Source organism: Rhopalosiphum padi, chromosome 1 (assembly GCF_020882245.1).
Source record: "Rhopalosiphum padi isolate XX-2018 chromosome 1, ASM2088224v1, whole genome shotgun sequence".
Taxonomy (NCBI): domain Eukaryota; kingdom Metazoa; phylum Arthropoda; class Insecta; order Hemiptera; family Aphididae; genus Rhopalosiphum; species Rhopalosiphum padi.
In genome coordinates this window covers 73462146-73481714 of record NC_083597.1, presented here as the reverse complement: position 1 = coordinate 73481714, position 19569 = coordinate 73462146, and the positions used below count along the sequence as shown (strand labels likewise).

Here is a 19569-nt window from a genome sequence, read left to right as displayed (position 1 = left end):
TAAGAAGATTTATATATATATTAATTTGTAAATTGTTGTTATTATTATTATTATTTTTGATATTGATAAATAAAATATTATTATTATTATTAAAAATCGTTTATCAATGATATATCATTGAATCCAAATTAATATACCAATTATAGTGATCCACTCGATACCTAAATGTACAGCAAAGTGGTACATACTAGGCAGAGGTACCTACTTGACTACATTTTTATTTTAAATAAGTTATATGTAGAATAGTTATTTGATATAAGATTTGTATATAAGAAATGTACATAGGTATGAGCTATCCATATTGGTATACATTTTAACTTGGTTTTTAAGCCTTATTAGTTAAGACCTCAATCACTTATTTTATTCTAAACACTTACTATTATGTTTATATTGTTACTATGGTTACTATATTCTTGTAATAATACTACTACTTTATTATTCTAAATCATATCAATAAGCTCGCTAACTACTAAACTTGTTATTATGAATAATTTTATCCTTAGTATTCATCTAAATTTTTATACATCATGAATTAAAAAGAAATAATCTCCTTAGAGATTTATAATAAAATAAAGAAAATAAATGTTTTGATTAGAATACTTCTTAATTACCATTAAATACACCTACGTATTTAAAGTATTTGAATACATGGTTATTAATAAGAAATGAGAAATTCCAAAAATTATTATTAGGATTATTACAACCAAAATAAGAATTTGAATACATTTATTAAAGGTAAATATTAAGCAAGCAGGTAATCGACCTGTATATAATATATATATTATACGAAAAAACATTGTAATATATTATTATATTACGCAGTATAATAATATGAACTATTTAAGATTTTATAATAATTTATGATTGTGTTCATTTTTTTTTTCAAACCATACATGCAGTGTTGTGCATTATCTAGATAATTTATCTAGATAAAATATAATTATCTTTTTATCTTATCTAGATAAAAAAATAGGTTATCTTAAAATAATTATCTAGATAATTATTCATTAAATGATTTAGAAATTCAAATTTTTAAATCCCGAATATTCACTGCATTTCGTCATAATAATAATATTAAATATTATGATAATAAGTAATAACAGACTATAGACAGTCGTGGTGTACCTGAGTACGAACATTGGCCCGATAAAATACGGCGTAGACGCGTAGTCGACATTGCGGGAAAAAACATTTTTAGCTAAAAATAGTTTATGCGTTAACGTCTAAAGACCCAACCACTTAATTGTGTTTATATTGATAATACATTTGACCCGTATACACAATAATCTCGGAGGAAATAGAACCAGCTGTTTCTAGTTATTATTTTATTTTAATTACTTGCAAAAACATAACAAAACATATTTTATAACTACGTCAAAAATAAATAAATATAGTTTTAATTTTTATTAAGTATTTAATGATGTTTTTCTGATGTTTTATTATGTACTCTTAACTATTTAAATATATTTTATAGAGAAAATTCTGTAACACAATTTTGAACAATAAAGTATTTTATTTAAATTTAATCTTAATGTTTAAAAAAGCAGATTAGGTGCAAAATAATAGTTTTAACTATTTTCTTAGTTTTTTCTTCATTATAAAATACACTTATGACGCAGAAATCCTAACTTGGGAAGAAGAAGAAAAACGCCCAACCAAAACATTATTACTATCCTCAGATTTACAATAAAAAATATTAATTATCTGTTTTTTTATCTAGATAAATGTGGTTATCTTTTATCTATTATCTAGATAAATATTTTAAGTGTTATCTATTTATCTCATCTAGATAAATTTTCAACGCATTATCTGTTATCTTATCTAGATAATTTTAAAGTTATCTGTGCACAACACTGCATACATGTACTATATTTTTACAAACGTTTTAACGGTATTTTACACGACGACGTAGATTAATTATTCTTGTTTGTCCCAACCTGACTAATAAGTACATTTCGGTGCTTATGTAGTAAATATTATGTACAATTAGAATAATATTATATAATATTATACACGTGTATTAATTCCAATACATGCACGTGTTCGTACATGCCGTTGTTATTTTCGAAAATGTAATTTGCAGAACGTTTTCGATACTTTATAATAAAAGTGCTTTTATGTAACAAAAGGTAAACTAATTAAATCGTTTGTGTCGTCGATACCACGACTGAACGCTTTGACGGAGAAGATTACATTATTTATTATTGCAATTATTGCTGTATTGGTTTGCGTTTAATATTTAAATTATTCAATTGATTTAATTGCTGAATTATATGAACAGCATCTTCATTTTTTTCACGATCGTGTTATCCAAAAATTCATATGTACACTTATCAAATAAATGCTCAGTTAAATAACTTCATAATATTTATTTAGTCAATCATTTAACAGTACTATATCCATCTCAATTTTTGTTCCACGAAAACATCCAAACTCTTCAAAATATGTACAAGAGAGAGGGAATAGCCGAGCCACATTTTATACTTCCGTTCTTTGAATTATAGTATATATATGTTGTCTAAAACTACATGCATTCTATAAACTTAAGTATATTTTAATTAATAAACTAAAAATAATTGTAAAATTTGCTTCTGTTCCACTCTCTTGTAAATATTTTGAATATCCATTTCAAGGTGAAAATGTGAGTTAGAATTTGAGTGAATTAGAATCATTCGTTTATGTGAGAAATAAAATAAATTGATGTAGTGTGCATACAAAATATGCTTAAAATAATAAATTACCCCGTAAATTTACTACTTATTTGTTTTATTTATTAACGGATAGAATAAACGCAATTCACTTAAAAAAAAAAAAAAAACATTTAAGAAAACCCGCGTATGCTAACAATAATGGTCATTATTTCATATTTATATCATAAAGACATGGCATACATTCAAATGAAGAAGTTACAAAGACTTCAAGAAGTTTACTACTTAAAATTTTCGTTCAAAAAGACGTCATACACACATACTGCGTATTCACTATACTTCCGTCATACAAACGTATAATGTAGAAAATATACGTTTAGCAGAACCAATTTTATGTTGTAAGAATAATATTACTGTGAATAGACTATAAATCGATTACATGCTTAATTTTAGGAAAAATTGTTGATGTTTTATATGATATTCTCTACTTTTAACAAGTCATGAGTATCAGTACGAAAATATTAAAATACTTGTACTTTTTTAAAATTACAATATCATGAAAAAATAATGTAAAAACGAAGATAATATTTACAAATTTAAGTCTGATTAATGATTATATATTATGTTGATATTAATACTTAAAATTAGTTCTGATGATACAATTTTGAGTCAGATATAAGTGAAAATACAATATTGATTTTAAAATTCTTACAACTTTTTCATTAGACTATTATACCTACCTTTATTTACCATATTAATATACCACTATTTTGATAAATAGTCATATTATTATTTTAACATAAAACCAAAAAAAAAAATGGATTATTCTGAACGTAGAATTTTCCATGTTATGCTTTAGTAAGATGGAAACAACACATGCGGTTACAATATCCACTATAAAATCTTGTGAGTCGTGAGTTCGGGCTTCATATAATATTATCATCATACAACACGCCCTAAATAATATTTTATGGCTAAAAATCTAAACGACGTATTGTATTCGTAATTCGTATTGATATTTCACTGCCAAATGCTGAAAAACGCCTTAAAAAATCATATTTTGGCACGCCACTGGGTATACTCATTTTTATAACGCGTAATCATAATATTTAAAGACTATTTAATTTTTCTGATGTAATCTGTAAGTACCTCATGTACTTTTTGTTTTTTGTTGGTTGATTTTTTTCACACTCAACACTATACAAATGCAAATGTCGTAAAAATAAATAATAATTTGTTTTTAAACCTCGATGAAATTGTTGGTAAAAAAAAAAGCACTTATTATTTACAACACTGTGTGTTTAATATTATAACATAATATTATTTATCTCGTTTCATATAAGACGGATTAAGTGATTAAACCTGTATTCGGAATTTTTTTTCACTCGGCCAATATACGTATTTATATTATTAGGTCGTTAAGTTTAGGATTTTGTTTGTAAACCGAACAATATAATATTATTCCAATATTTTTATTGGTCTTGTATCAAGCAATTCAATAATTGAACACAAATAAACTGCATATACATTTTTCCTTTGCGTAAATTATTTAGTATTACTTAAGCAGTAGCTAGTACTTATTTACATATAGCTACAGTTAAAAGTTATAACTAAAATTGTATTACAAAAATATAAAGCCAACGCCTAACGTGATGCAAAAATAACGGTTGGATCTGTATAGATTTTAAATTGCCCACCTATTAACATTATGTGATAAGTATATAATTATATTAAATTTAAATTACTATATTTTCCGTGTCGATACACAATTATGTAAAATATTTAAATGTCATGTTTTAATCAATTAAAGGCAACTGTTGATTTAAAAGTAGTGTAATTTAAAAACTATCATAATATATCTATTTATCATTATACTATAAACACGAATATATTAAATTAATACATCACTATGTCAGGTTAATACATTGTAGATACTAGATAAGTAAACAATATGATAAGATGATCATTGATCAAGTATAATTAAATTTACTGCACAAAGAATGAAATATTACTCAGTACACGTCAATATACTATCATTATATATTTATACTATTGTATATAAGAGTATTATCCTTTAGACTCTTAAGGATAATACTCTAAAGTTTAGAGTGACATGGTGGTCAAACAAACAAAAATCTACTAAAAAGTTAAAATTGTTATTAAATTATTATTAATGTGATTTTTTTTTATAGAAATATCTATTTTAGTTTCAAGTCAAAATGTACAAAAAAAACTTAATTAATTTACAACAATAATTTGGAAGAAAATTAATTTAACAAGCCCACATAAAACAATTTCAAAAATTTAAATAATTTTTTACTGGGTGATAACGTAAACATCTCATTATTTAAAAAAACTAACCCTTTTTAAAATATTTCTATAACGTAGTTTTAAATTGTTAAAGAATAAAATTTTCAGAAAACGTTATGTTTTTATTATTTTCATCGTTATCGTTTTATTTTTTTAAATATTTTTATTCTTTAGAATATCAACATACATATTAGATTTTGAGTTGAGAAATGAATGTATTGATTCTACAACGTGTGTTTTTTGTTTCGTATTTATACACGACAAGTAGTCGAGAAATAAATAATGCTTCGATGTTCTGCCTTGAAAAGAGTTTTAAATAAAAATACTTTAAGTATTTAGTACTAAAAACAAATTCAAAATAAATATTTCCAATTTCGAAAATTAAGGAAAAATGAAAATAATAATATGACATGATATAATTTTCAAAATATTTTGAATCTTTTTGAGCAATTAATATATATTTATCTGAGTATTATTTTTTATAAATTCACTCGGTCAAAGAAATAAAAATATAATACGTCTAACATAAGTTGTTTTTATAAATAAATAAAAATCATTTAAATATATAGTCATGATTTATTTGTACAGCATTTGAAGATCAAATTTTATCAAGATCATAACAGTTTGTGAACTGTTTTGGTGTTAAAAATATATGAAATTAACAATTTTTAACTAAAGTAAAATGTAATGCAAAATTCCATATAAGTTGTTTATTAACTCAATTAAATATATCAAAAAAGTATGACAACAATTTTTTTTAAATAATTGTTTAAATTTAGGATTTTGATGATAATTCGTGAAATTTCAAGAATTTTCAAATTATTTTGTAGTTCAAAATCAAAGTCAAATTAATTTTTTATGAATACTTAAAGTTCAAATTTTTAATATTTAATATTCACCCGGTAAATAACTATTTCTCCTTAAAAGATTTTTGATATTTTGTTATAATTAAACAATGAATAACAGTAGATACCTACTAGACATTTTCACCAAATGTTTATATGATAGTTTTCTATAACAAAGCTTAAAAATGTAATACAAGGCTCTTTGTAAATTTATTTTAGTTTTTTTAAACATTTTAAAGATAAATAGGCACTATTTTTTTTAATAAACATTTAAAATTTTAGTTTTAACAAAATCACAAAAATTTTCAAATTGTTTAGTATCTAATTACGTAGAAAATATACAATGTTTATAACTTATAGCTTCACAATTTAATACAAAGTTCATCATAATTAATCATTATACCGAGTCCAAAAAAATCTAAAAACTATAAAAACTTAATTGTTTTTTAATAGACTTATAACTTTAAATTTGGTACAAAATTTTATATTTAAACTATATATAACAATATTAATTATTTTGTTATAGTTCAGAAACATCATACGTTTATTTCACAACGTTTATGTTTATTATTATATCTTATACACATATTGTACATGATGTTTTAAAATGAAATATTTTCTACAATAATTAATTCAACCTACTTTATTATTGATAGAAAAATATTTTTTAATCTAAAAATGTATTTGAACGAATTAAAATAGTCTAAAAAAAAAAAACAAAACAAAAAAAAACAAATTATAATGAGAATCTTAACTAGATAACCTTCTATAGATTTAAAAGTAGACGATATGTTATTCATTGATTACGAGTACAGTGAACGTGTTTAAAATAATGAAATAGTTTTCTTACTAAAATTACGAAAATGGTGAATATATGTTTAATTTTAATAAATTTACGGGCGTAGCTTTGTTTATAATATATTAGGATTATAATATTTAAATTAAAAATGTATTATAGTATTATAACCATACTACTCATAATACATTAGTAAAATTTGAAAATCTTAACTGCTAGTTTCATTTTATGATTGCTTAATCTAAAAAAAAAAAAAAGGAAGTACTAAAGTATGCTCCACTTCGAATTCTTTTTCGAACATGGTGTTGCAATGATTAATTATATAAAGTACACTGTATTCTACTGAGCTGAGAATTTACTGCCTTACACAAATAGTTAATAAGTGTATCCTATCCGTTTATTTTCTCATTTAACTTGCAGAACATTTTTTTTTTACGTTACAAAAATACTTAAGTAACAAAATAAATAACCAAATTTTCACTATTATAATTTAGCACTATTTCTTTTCTCTATTATTTATTTAGTCTATGCACTTTGTAGTTTGTACACATATTACAACTCTTATATTTTAAATCGTCAATAATTTCTTTAAAGTGAATAAACTTGGTTTAGAACATGTAAATCTATTGATACACTTCTGCATATTTCTAAACACTTTAATTTCTTAAACATTATAAAATACCTAATTAAGTTATAAAATTGTACCATGTGGTAGCATGTCTATGGTAACATAACTTTGCACTATGAACGCGTGTTATTTAATACAAATAATATTTGATTTAAGTTATTTCATGAAACATAAACAATTATATTTACCTATGGCTTAAAAAATAATATGAATAAATAAAAAAAATATGTAGGCTATTGGTTTTTATTTATTTATTTGATTTTGTAGTAATCTTTTGGACTTGATCTTATTCACAGTTACACCGTTAGAAATCATAGTTTCAGGTGTTTCAGTTGAAGATTATAGTCTTAATATTGAAAATGAAATATATATATTTAGCCATATAGAGTAAATAAATAATATTATGAATTAAACATTAATTATAAAAACCATTCTCAACTATATATTAGTACAATCTGAACTATATGATTATTTTTAAACTATAAAGGAAATACAGATTTAGTATGAAACCATAATGAACTTTGTTTTTAATCCCATAAGCTCCTTCTTCCAAAATAATATTATAAATCCAAAATATACAGAATAAAGAACTTATTTTTGTCTTTGATAATACACCTAAACTGCACTTATAGCGAAAAAAGGCATATTCGTTTCTATGAAATATTTTCAAACTAATACGAAGCGTTTCACTGCCAACCTAAATGAAGGCCGGACCTATTAATACATTTTAATATAATTATCGAAGAAAATATAATAAATGGAAATACCTATTACGATTTGATAATATTTACAATTGTAATTAGTTTATTATAAAAAGTCGTATAAACCAAACACAGCATCTTAATATTCACTCTGGTTATACCGCAAAAGTCAGAGAGTGAAAAGTTTTCCCGTCAATTGATTTTCAAAATTAAAAATGAAACCTGTCAGCCATTAAAAACAATGCTAGACTCGAACGTACAGGTACTAATAAATTATTGTTAAGGGTTGTATGCTATCCAATAAAGTAGATGCGAAATATGTGGCTGTTCGATAGAAATTTATTACCCCCCCCAAATCTCACTCATATTGTGTACATTATATTATTACTATTATTATTACTTTTCATCTATAGTTAGGATTGTTAACGTGACAAAAATTCCATAAAATAAATATTAACGGCTAGAGCCCAACAAATATAAATTGATCGTGACTGGGAAAATTAATTGCTTGCTTGTATTGTAATACAATAATACATATGTTTGATGATGATAAATTGATGAATTATTATATTTCAGATGATACCTGAATGGCGCTTGAAACATTTATTGTAGTGATTTTATAATATAATTTATATTAATTACATTTGGCTGCAAATTACATATGTGGTTAAAAATTATGCATAAACGAATATTTTGGTCCGGTATTTAGCCTATATATTATAAACCTATTTATATTATATTATATTATATAATAATACATACTTGTAAAATAGTTATAAAATATTTTTTCTCTTCAGAATTTTTTAGTATTATTTTTTTATTATTATTATTATTTAATTTAAATTTTTTAATAAATAAATAACTGCACAGAAAATCGTCATTGAACCAATAGGTGCATTTACATATGATTGTATTTTATGATTGATTTTCGTAGCATAAGGCTTAAATTACAAAAAAATACATATTTTTTATACATTATGAACATTTTTCGCGGATTAGGGAGTGATATTTTATATTCGTAGATTAGAGAGTGTTGTTATATTTTTTCTTACAATAAAAAAAAAAACAAATATCAAGTATAAGTTGAATATTTTTATATAACAATTTTCAATAGTTAAGTCAGTGAAGTTTGAACACTAATAATGAATTTCATATCCTGCTCGATGCAAAATTAATATGTTTTTTTTTTGGTATGTTTGTATGAAACCAATATAGTTTTTAAATTGAAAAAGTTACAGAACAAACAAAACAACTATCCAACTACTTGTTTGATTTGATTACTCAATAATAAATCTGCCAAAACACATTATTCTTAACATTGTTATAACGCGTTTCACGATATCAATAATAAAATATTAAATCAACAGAGTAATAAAATAAAGGACACTAATGAGTGTTACATAATATTATGGATCCTTTCAAGGATAGATTTGTTACAGCTGCTATAAAAGCGGTGTTATCGATATGAAGATAATCTGAATTAATAATCTACTTTAAAAAAAAAACGTATAAATTCAGGTCTTGGCAGAGTTATCAATTTTAGTGTATATTTTAAAACTAGAATTACAAAAGTAATCCAGTACAATGTTAGTACACTAGTGCACTATAGACACTAGTAAATTGTTTTGAAAATAAAACAGATTATAATGATGTGCAGAGTTCATTAAATAATATATTATTGAACAATTCAAACGAAGTCATTAGATTTTTTTATTGTAGCTACACTATCAAAATATTTATAGATCAATCGAATGTTATTAAAACATATTGTATATACTATATTTAATAATTTTAAACAATTTTATTTTTATTTGTCTATCTAAACTAAAACAAAAACATTACAATTTTTGTTTCTGCGTTACTTAAGAATCCAAGGCCGTCAATTTACAGAAATAATTTATGTAAATATTTTAAAAGATGAATTATTAATTCTCATTAACTATAGGCATTTAAATGGTTAGGTAAATTTTAAAGTTTAAACAAGTGGTGGGTAGTGGAGTGCATATCATGCAATATCCTAGAAGAAAAACTCACATAAACTCACATAATAAAACTATAAATAATTATAGAAAATAAAACGATATATTAAACTAATATTATGTTATCGTTATCATACATATTATATATATATGTATATAGCAAATAATTATCTCGTAGAGCTTAATCATTCAAAAAAAAAATATTTTCTCCGGAATAAATCGATTTTATTGTATTTTTTAGATATCTAATTCACTATAACAATGATTAACATCGACAATGTAATGTAACAAAAGAAACGAATAAAAATATCTGTCATTTATTAGCGCAAGAAAAATAATTTCTGTAATCATAGAATAGAGACTCTATCGATATTAAGATATGGGCCGTCCATTGTGAGAGTATCAGTAACAATTGAATAGATAAATACTTACGTTGAATTTTAATTTTTCGGCTAAGCTCTAAGTATAGGTACGGTCAACATTTTTACAGACTTTTAGGACGCAAACTTGAATGCCCATACGTGCTTCAGAGAAACCGACGGGTCCAAACATATTTTTTTTTCGGTTGTCTACACAGTATAATAATTCATTACAACAGGACATGATGTAGTCGTGGTGACATTACAATTGTTCAAATGACACTAAAGTTGCGGTACGAAAATTCATCATGTAAAAACGTCGGTGGCAAACTCAAATTGTCTGTCAAGTTTCGATATAGTGTTACAAATGGAGTAAGAAAACTGCAATGAGTTACCAAAATTATCTTTCAAGATGAAAATATTATTTATTTAAACTCGTTCTTTATGTTTGTGGTTATTCGACTACGGGGTACACCTGCAGACTGAACGATTTTAAGACATAATTTAATTTTTAAATATTATTATAGATTTTAATTTTGTATTTTCGTGTTAGGATATTATTATATAATATATTATATTTATACTGGTCAAACAATATTAAAACAAAACAATAATTTTACGTCAAAACAATAAAACATTATATTATAGGCCAAATCTATATCATATGTGTAGTCGTCGCCTATATGACGATAATCATTATAGTCGCTTACTCGACCCCGACTGAACAGTTAATGGTTTCAGACTATAAATCAACTAATGTTCCATTTAATATTCACTACGGGGTACCCACCCAGCATAAAAATTTAACCTAAATATTTCAATATTCGCCAACGATGCGCATTTACTTTAATCATCATTCAAACAAAAACAAATAATGCATTACTAATACGTCGCATTTTAAAGTAAATTATTCAATAATTTTTTTTTATATACATATTTAAATTAATCATTTTAGCGAATGAAAATAAAACCGAAGAAAAATTTTGATAAAATGTATAAATAATACCCTTTTTCTTAACTGAGTTTTCTCATAAACCTAATGTATTTTTCAATTCTACTATAACGTCTATAACTATATATGACTAACTACCAAAAACAGAAGGGAATTTCAATAAAGGACCTTTACATAATGTCCACAACTTCACATTATTATTTTAATTTATTATTTTTTCCTATATATTATAATATTTCAACATACACTATAAGTAGTAAATACATAAAAATATATATTAATGTTCATACAAATTATTTTTAATATAACTATAAAACAATTATTCATCTCAATCTTTGATTTTATATAACTATGCCAATTACGTTTAATTCTATTCTTATGAAATAATTATTAACAATAATTAAAATCAAGTGATTACGTAATTTAATATTCCATGTTTACCTATGTTGTTTCACATGACATTTTTATCTAAAATATACTCACCCCCGCTTATTAGGATCATAAATAAGAAGTATATGGTAAGTGTTCTCGGAATTACATAATATTATCATAGTAAACAAAATATATAAAAGTATATAAAATATTAATACCTTATTAAATTTTAAAATTGCATTTATCAGTTGTTGTTAAATGTTTTTATATAATAGCATTATAGCAAAGAATCTTATTATTATTATATTACTATAAAATAATACATTTTAATAATAACTTGAAGTAATAAGAAATCAATTAATTATATGTAATAGATTTACAAATTTAAAATAAATAATAATATTATTTTAGCTACTGTAGGTCTGAATAATTTTAATATTCATATAAACATTAAATAATTGTAATTATTATTCAAAGCAAACCTATTTATGCATTATACAACTTAATTCAATATAAATCATTCAATATTGAAATAATTTAATGAATAAATTACATACTTTAATGTTAAGAATATTTAATACACCGTTAGTAATAAAGCACAATTTTCATAAAATTGTATTAAAATTAACGCTAAATATACAATAATTATTTATTATTAATACGAGAAATTTGTATTTATCTGATTGATTAAAAATAAAACGATAATAACTTATTTATACAACTGAAAAATTTAAATTTATACTATTTTTAAAAACATATTTATATTTATGTTATGTGTAATTTATTTTTTAGAAGGGAATAAGAATATATTTCGAACCTAATCCGTCACTGCAGTGCATATACATCTCAACCAGAAAATCTAGAAGAATGTATAAATAAACTTCAGAAAAGTTTAATGAATTCAGTAAACTTAAACTTCATAACATCACTCAAGTTGCTTCATTATGAAAGTTATTGCATAGGTAGTTTTAGTTACTAGGTAATATATTTTTATGGATTAAAAGTTCTCATACAACTAAAATAATAATCTTATGATACCATTTAATTTAAATAATTAAAATAAATCTACTAGTATACACAAAAACGAATAAATATGTTATAAATTGATTTATTTTTTTTAATTGATTCGTTTTTTTCTCTAAATACATTTAAAAAATTGTTTAGTAAATTTCATACTTATAGATATAACTTTGAATAACCATATAGCATAATATCATATTTTTTAAACAAGATAAAAAATTAATAGCCCAGTCAAATTCGATAAATTCAAAGGGTGGCACAACCCTCTCACTGTTTTCGCTTACAACTCATCAGCTTTTCGAGTCCTGATTTTTAATCTTTTTTCTAATATTCAGAAAAACTGCGAATTATTTAAAAACACACTTAAAGCGTTCGCTGACCGTACGAGCGCACAGGCCACATGTTTGATACAATGATACCATCACTATCGTATTAAAATATTAAATAATTCGCAGTTTTTCTCGAAACTAGAAAATATATTAAAAGTCAGGAGATTAATGAAATTAAAATGTTGAAACGTCAATATTTTCAGAAAAATGAACTCTATAAAATGGTTATCTTCAATTTTTTGAAAATAATTAAATAAAAAAATATATTTTTTTACTTTTTTATCAAAACATTAAAATTAATTAAAATACAAAATATTTGTAGTTCTTGTCCCGGTGAATCTTATTAAAAAACCAGAATTATGATATCTCCATTATTTCAGGAGATGTCGCAATGGGTAAATCCTCACGGGACAACCTGTATATCTAATTTTTAGTATATATTTTGAAAAACAATTGAGGGCTGAATAATCCCAATGATTTGAATATAAATTAATTAAAGAATTGATCTTTATGATGCTTTGATTTTGTTAAATACTATGCTTTTTAATGGAATATCTATTTTTGAATAATTTCATTTAATTAATCAAATGAAAATACAATTATTTTGTGTTACTAAATAATATTATATTGATTGACATTTCTTTTTTAAATTAATTCTCTCGGTAGATTTTCCCCTATTTGATATTTATTTAACCAGATGATTAAAAATATACTCAATGAAAAAGTCCAATATGTTTTTATTTACTTAGCCTTTTTGAAATTAAATAAATATTTAATTATTTTGAGTGTATCTGAAAAATATGTTTAACTGTAATTCATTTTACGACGTTTCGTTGTTTATATGGGTATAAAAAATAATTGCATTTAAAAATAATGCATATAACAAGTACAATTTTTTGCGAAACCAAATACTAAAAATCGTGTAAGCTGTTGTTGTTATTATTATTTTTTTAATTTTCAGGAATATCTACGGTTTATAGTTGCATTATAACATATAACATTATAGTTTAGGCATACAAATTGTTTAATATATGTTAATTCGCGGGTAATATCCATAAAAAAAAATGTTATGGACTAGTTAAAAGTCCCTACCTATATACCGAATTAAATTGAACAATTCGAGTAAAATTATACACCGATGTTTTAATCCAACTAATTGTATTTCAACACATTAATAAATACAGTTTTATTTTTTGTTATCATTACATTTAAATGCATATAGGAACAATTAAATAAAAAATATAAACAGATTTAGAGTTTTCAGGATACATTTATAACAACATAAATACTTAAAAAAAAATGAATAAGATTTTATATAATTGTTCTAATTTTTTCACTAATATATTTCTCAATGAATACTTTTTTAAGTCTTCAACGTAATCAATATCGAAAGATTTTTTTCTATTGATTATTATTTAAAGCCTAAATTATACCAGTATAATAGTATACCACAGTTAATTTAAATGTTAAATAATTAAAAACTATTAAGTAAGTAGATACTTAAATATTTAATAGCTATAATATAAATATTTTGTTTCGGATTTTAAAATTCAAATTATAGTAGTTAACACATTGATTTTATTGATTTAAAAATTCCATAGCTGCAACATTAGGCAATTAAGATGAAAATAATGTAATTTTATAAAAATATAGATACAAAAAAATAATTTAAAAAAATAAAAATAAAATATTTGAAAAATATAAAATATAAATAAAACTAATAATAATAAAAAAAACAATAATAATAATAATTAATTATAACTATATACCATATTACGTATGTTATGTTTACCTCAAAAATCATCAATATTTTAAGTTATAAAAAATTCCAAGTTTATTTAGTACTTTTTTAGTAATTCATTGTCTCTAAGACTATTATGTTCTGAATTTCGATCAAATAAGAAATAAATAAATTTCTTTCAAAAAAAATTATATCAGTGGAAAATTTAAATTCCAATGAATGTCTATACAGCGTACATATATTTTAAATCTGAAAAAGAAATGAGTATATTATAGTATGTGTCCAAACAAATCTTGAATGATTTATGACCACAATATTTATTTAAAATAAAGTTTCAGAACTATGTTAGAATCTCGAAAATATTATGAAATGCGTACATTTATACATTAATACAAAAAGGTTATTTCCTTGTAGTGAGTACACATATTTTTTAAATTATGTTTATTTACGTTATCGGTTAGAACCAGTCTAACAAATAAGCTTGAATGACCTGCTCAGCATAATACCCTTGTGGAAATCATTCGGTCAAGTGTATCAAGTGTATGTACCCATTATAATCCATTTATAATATTAAAATGATTTTTGTTAAATTTTTGAAAGATCAATATTCCGTGGACTTTGCATATTATTGCTTTACACTAACGAATGATGATTGACATGAATCACTAAAACTGTAGTCATGGTACAGAAACAATTTGAAGTATGCCTTTAAATTGTATTTTTAAACCAGTCAGTTGCATTATAATACGGTTTCGATGAGTGAACAATGTTCACTGAACATACTACGTTAAACCGTTTTAAATATTTTAAATATTAAATGGTTGATATTTTTGATTCACATTTACAAAACACGTTTTGTTTACAATTTTACTTAATATGCATTGGAATAATAAAAGGAAAATCGCATTAGGTTAGATTTTTTATACACTTTAGCTGGATTAAGAACAATAGTGGATGCAAATCGAGTAGTCGAGTATCAATATGTATTGAATTACTAACATTATTAAATAATACATCGTAATAGCACGCCATCTAACATATACATATTATTTTATATTATTTCCTCAAAACTATTTTTTCTAATAACACAATTATAATAGAAAAAAAATAAAAAGTTTCTAAATTTATGAATTCTAAATACATTTTTTTTTAAATCAATTTGGTTTTTTTGTTTTTAATGTATATTAATTGTATTTGAATTTATATTTTTAATATCATGATATAAGAGATATAAATAATCAATATGATGATAGCTTTACCATTATATTTATATAATTGAATATAATATAACGTTAATGGGTAAACAATTAAGTAGAGTTAAAGATGTGTCGTAATTTTATAAATTATATTGGGATAAAATTTATCAGCAAAATATTAAATTAAACTATCTTTAAAATTGCCTCAATCCCTTGTCAATTTTAAAACTTTAGTTGCTTATTTTGACTGTTTACAGATAATCGGTAAGAGATTATCAATTATCATCGTTGATTATCAATTCAATATAATTAGAAAAAGATGGATCATTTTAATAATATGTAGAAAATAAACAGAAAAATGGCAATTTATGAGTATTTTACCTGAAATTTTAATTTGAGATGGCCTAAACTTTCAAACAACTATTATTAACTTTTATTATTATGACTGAGCATCTGTATAAATGTTATAAAAATATTGAATTATAAATCCATTTGGATAATATACCTCACCCGAATAATGTATAAAAGTATTTTATGATTTCTGTTCCTACTCTCTTTAATCAACCACGAAAAATAAAATATTTATTTTTTCGACAATCATCTCATCAAGGTACTTGATCGATAAAATTTTTAAATTCATTTTTATGAACTTTAAAAATATTTATGTTTTAAATTTGTTTAATAGTAGTATAAATTAGATATAAACACTATTTGCCTTATTATAAATATGATAAAGAACTTTACCATACCATACTGTACTATAGTACTTATTTTATATGTCAGTATTTATAAAATTATACACAACTTACACTATAATATGTAGTCTCAACGTGTACCTAAAATTGTATTATTAGTAAATAATTAACGGGTAAAAAGACGTCATACTATATTTTTTTTTAGATACAATAGATAATAAATATTATTACAAATTACAATCCAACCTACTAAAAAAAAAAAAATCAAAGTTATGCCATTGTAGCCAGGTTATAACTTGAAATATAATTTAATAATTCTTAAATATGTCTTAATAATATATGCCTAATGACATTTATGGTTTATACATTGTACATGATAGAAACTAAGAATGAGTTAGATACCCTTTCAATAAACTGTTAAATTAATTTAAAAACAGAATCTAAATTAATGATACTATAATTTTAAATGAATTTATTAGCAGTACAATTTGATAGTTTTTTTAAAATTATGCATAGTTATTAATTCTTTCAAATTATGGTGACGCGACGTCGAAGGTAGTCAATCCTGGTACATATCTGTAGATATATTTCTCCAGAACTGGTCATCTAATAATATTAACCTACTTTTACACAATTCAAATTATTATTTTGTTAATATTTTTCAATAGTTAAATAAATTAAAATCATGCAGCTGCTGCTTTGACAAGTCATTTTAGGTGAACCGATTTTAAAACAAAACAGTTTTTATGGGTGATAGATGTTCACGTTCAAATAATAATTGAACTATAATTGACATTCACAAGTCAATTCAGGTATAACGAATGATGAGTGCCCTATGTAGAAATTTAAACATTTTTTTTTCAATAACTAGACACATAATATATGAAAAATTATTTTTAAACATGGAAAAAAGCTGATTTTGCATTTCTCTGGGTTTTGTCAGCATAGTATAATGAACGAAGATTAATTGAATAGTCTCAAAACCCAAGCATTTCTCATATAATATCAGCTAATTCGATTTAATTTTCCTGCGGGCTATGCAAAATAGCCGTTTAATTTAGTAGGAAATATCCTTAATGGATGTACATATTATTGTGTTCCTGCTTTATAACTGCATATTCTAACCAAATAGTAAAATAGACACATTTTTATAAAAAAACCAAATTATACGCTTACATAGAGTAAAAGTATCAATTAATTTTACGTATTTCAAATTTGATAAAAATTTAATTCAATAATTAATTTAAAATTAACTTTCAAATACCGTCTATTAGTTTATTATAAATCATTTTAGTTTTGGCTTATGAAATTGCATCCGCCAACCTCTCGACTCTTATATTATAGTAAGTCTCAGATCTCTTATTATTATTACCTACTCGAGGACTCCTGACTAAAACTGAGTTGACGACTGCCAATATGTGTGGTGTGTCTCACTACTTATCCAACCAACTATATATAGTATCCGATAACACAATAATCATTTCTCTTTTGACATTTCACAGAAGTCATAATCAAACGCTTTTTTTATGCATTAAACGTTTGGTTGTGACCATTTTATTTTTCAGAATTTTACTAAATGTTTTCATCGTAATTTTACAACTATACGTTTTATACAGTCTAAGAATAATAATATACACAATCAATTAAACTAAAGATATGATTCCAAGTTGATAAAGTTTCCCCTACAATTTTTAATTAAGAGAGTTAGCTAACCAATATTTTAATAGAAGAGGTATATTTAAACAATCCTACAAGAAATACATATTACCTACTTATGGTAATTTGTATGTGTTCCATAAATGCATTTTTAATAATGTTTCATTAAATAAATATTGTTATGTATTACGTGCATTCCTGAAGACTTATTTATTTTATTTATTACCGAATGGTACCTAAAAACGATACTACATTATAGAATAATTTAGCACAATCTAAATTAAAAATAAAAATTTAATTTAATAAACGACAAATTTATATTTCAAACACGAAGGAGTCCAAATTCGCTAAATATATACAAAAGAGAAAAAATAATGGTAAAGAGGTTCATTATATTTATAATGACTAAAGGCTAATAAGTGGCGGATATAAAAATATGTTTCAATGTTTGTAGTTTGTAGAGTGAATATAAGATTTTAACATAAAATCATAATTTTGTTTATTTTATTTTAATCTTTTAATGCATTTATTTATATAGTAATACTCGTATATTTTTATTTTTTGTTTTGAATGGAATATAAAATTTATCTTTTTAATATGCCTAAATAATAACTAAAATACGTCTTTGATGAACAATAACGAAATTCAATTGGAAAATTTTAATATTTTCTTTAGTAGATTATAGAATAATAAATTTACATAATTTATAAAGCGAGTTTTGTTTATTTTTAATTTATTAAAAATTGTGTTTACTTATTTTGCATGGTATGTTATTATAATTATAGTTATTTAGCTCAAAAACTTAACGAAAAAATAAAATATACTATTTATGTTAGGTACCTACATTTAATTAAGCTATATAATATTATGTGAATAGAAACTATACACTTAACGTACAAAAAAAAAAAAAAATAATTGTATGTTTAAAATTTAAATGAATAAAAAAAAATCTAATTTATTTATCTTCATTAATTAAAGTTTTTTTTTCAATTTTTGTATGTTAACGTTTTATTACTCCACGGATGCACTCTAATGGTTAAGGGTCAAGAATTTTTACGGCTTCAGAATTTTAATTTTCAACATTCATAAATGTGCATAACCAAAGACTTTAAACAAAATATATTATTTTGAGTACACATTTTACTATTACTTTTTTTAAAAGACAATTTTTTAATAAAACGAATGCATAATACATTATTGTCCTTAATTTGTCAACTAATTATTCGAAAATAATTATTTAGTTTCTCGTTTCAATAAATGTATTTAATGGTAAAAATAATATAAATTAATTCTCAAAATTTACACTTTATTTATTTTACATATTTAAAATATAAGTGTAAAT

General features: G+C 23.1%; 1 protein-coding gene across 1 annotated transcript in view; it reads right to left on the bottom strand.

The window, feature by feature from the left end:
• LOC132931838 (glycine receptor subunit alpha-2-like) overlaps positions 1–19569 on the bottom strand; it is a 215438-nt gene that overhangs the window by 175409 nt on the left and 20460 nt on the right. The gene's annotated exons all lie outside the window — the stretch shown is intronic.